The following is a 3,027-nucleotide window of genomic DNA, read 5'->3' as shown; positions in this document are numbered from 1 at the left end:
CAGTCAGAACCTTTTTCCCAGAGTGGAAATGTCTAATACTAAGGGGCATGCATTTAATGTGAGAGGGGGGCAAGTTCAAATGAGACATAGATCAGTTGGAATGTTGTGCAGAGAAATGGCATTTGAAGTTTAGTTTGAGGTGATGCAGTTTGGGAGGTTCAAGTCCAAAGCTCCCTGAAATAGCAACACAAGTAGATAAGATGGTGAAGAATTTCGCTTTCATGGTACACAGCATTGGGATATGGTCAATTTTGATATCTGGTTCATAAGTGAGATGAGGTATTTTTTCAAACATGTCAGAGCACGCATTGTTCCTACGAGAACAACTATGGTTCCATTCATGCATTTTTTTTTTGTTTCAAACATGAAATGGCCACAACTTGATCAAAAGTGAAAGTGACCATCAACCAGTTTGAACTGTCAGTTATCAAATAAATTAAGACAGAGATAAATGTATTTGCAGGAGTTTTTTAAATTAATTTTTAATAAATTCATTCAGGGGATGATGACATCACTGGATAAGAATGGCAGTTTCCTTCCCTAAAGGACATAGGTGAACAGATGGGCTTTTCCAACAATGACAATGCATTCACGGTCATCATTAGATTCTTACTTCCAGATATTTTTTCTACCTCAAATTCCACCATCTGGAATGGTGGGATTCAAACCTAGGTCCCCAGAATGTTATCTGGGTCTCTGGGGAGTGATGGACAGCAGACTAAACAGAAAATATACACTAGAAATCATACAATGTCTTGGTTTATGTATTCATCATGCGATCCGTCACTGCTCTGGACACCAGGTAAAGATCTGAATAGACTGCATTTCCCCCTGGACAAAGTCACAATGGTCACCAGGTTTCATAGCAGATTGGGAAAATGCCATCAGAGATATAGTACATGACTCATCCCAGTCTTTTGTTTGGATTTAAAACTTTCCTTTGATTGTTATCCACAAAATGAAAGATTATATTGTTTCCAATAAACAAATATCTATTAAAAGTTGAAACATGTCTGTGGAGAGCAATAGAATCCGTAATTGTAAAGGTGTGCAGACATATTGACCAGGCATAACTAACAAATAAAGGGCCAACGAGATCATCTTAGAATCCCTGCAGTGTGGAAGATGGCCATTCAGTCCATTGAGTCCACACCAACCCTCCAAAGAGCATCCCACCCAGTCTCACACCCTACCCTATCCCTGCATTTTGCACACAAGACACTATGGGCAATTCAGCATAGTCAATCTACCTAACTTGCACATTTTTGGACTGTGGGAGGAAACCAGAGCACCTGGAGGAAACCCACGCAGACACAGGGAGAATGTCCAAACTCCACACAGTCACCCAAAGCTAGAATCAAACCCAGATCCCCGGTGCTGTGACGCAGCAGTGCTGACCACTGTGCCACAATGCAGCCTCGAGAGATCTATGTATAATTTTCTCAATTATAGAGCTTTTCACACTAAATGTGAGCAATTCAGCATGCTCAAGAAAGGATTCACCTCCATGTCAGATTCTTACAGTCAGCCTTGTTTTAGTCTATCCTCGTGAACCAAGAACACCCTCTCTGAAATGAGAAGCAGATTCATCATTTCAAGTTCGGTTGACTCTGAGTGACTTTGAACTCGAAACATTAATTCTGTGTTTGTCTCTATAGATGCCAGATCTGAGGAGTTTCCACACCATTTCCTGTTTTACTTTGATCTGCAGCATCCTCAGTACTTTACTTTTCTTTCTGATTTTGAGTCTCGTTTGCACTCTTTGCACTTACAATTGCTCCCAGCATCTTTACCATCCCCAGGATGGGGATCAGCACCTTTACTCTCCTAGGGCAGGGATCAACATCTTCATTGCCCCCAGGGCAGGGATCAGCATCTTTACTGACCCCAGCACAGGGATCAGCATCTTTACTGTTCCCAGAGCAGGGATCATCACATTTTTTCTGTGCACAGGTCAGATACTAGTATCTTTCATACCCAAGGGAGGAAAATCACCTTTATTTTGCAGGCAAAATTTGTGGATTAGAGTCCAGATGTAAAGATTAAAAGTACCCTGATTTAGTACCTGACAGTGAGTTTTTTCGTTGAATGGGGCGACAGTCACTGATGTCTCATTCTTTCACAGCTCCATGTATTCCTAATTGAGACAGTCTAAGCAGACAGATCCACAGTGAACCAAAAATCAAGATTCTGCAGATGTTGGAAATCCAGTCTCAAAACAGAAACTGTTGGAAACACTCAGCAAGAGAAAGAGTTTTGGAAGAGAAATTTAGTAAAAATGTGCGTTGCTAACCTTTTACCTGAACTGGACAATATTAGTTCTGAATAGTTTATAAACTAGGACTGTGTCATGGAAAAGGAGACTGGAATGCAGGCTTGATGGCGAATGGCCAATTCCTACCGCTAAATTTGATATGGAAATGCCAATCATGGACTGGAGTGGAAAAAGTCAAAGTCACATGACACCAGATTATAGTCCAACAGGTTTATTTGAAATCACAAACTTTCAGAGAGCTGCTCCTTCTGCAGGTGGTGTCACCTGATGAAGGAACAGCAGTCTGAAAGCTTCTGACGTCAAATAAACCTGTTGGACTATAATCTGGTATAGTTTGACTTCTGACTTTGCTCCTAACTAACATGTTTGTGTGAAAGAATAATGTTTTTGCAAGCAGTTCGAAGGCTGGAGTGACGAAATGACAAAGCTCAAAGTCCATCACAATGATGGTACAAGGTAACATTGTCTATAATGAGAAGTTAATAAACAAATGGGCTAGGAAGAGAAACAAAAGTCAGGCCCAGAGACAGCAAAACGTGAACAGCATTGGCAGTACCTGCTCTCGGACAGAATGGGTGACACAGTTATTGCCCCTGACATTTTAATCATGAATGTTGAGTGTGGAAACGTCACCAGAGGGACCAGGTGTCCTTGGATACATATGACAGAACGTAACAGAAGATGCAGCAACAAATGGCGAACGGCAGGTAAGCTTTTATTACAAAGGGCTTTGAAGAACGAGAGTGAACTCC

Source organism: Rhincodon typus, chromosome 8, assembly GCF_021869965.1.
Source record: "Rhincodon typus isolate 14 chromosome 8, sRhiTyp1.1, whole genome shotgun sequence".
Classification (NCBI taxonomy): domain Eukaryota; kingdom Metazoa; phylum Chordata; class Chondrichthyes; order Orectolobiformes; family Rhincodontidae; genus Rhincodon; species Rhincodon typus.
Note: the sequence above shows the minus strand (reverse complement) of the source record.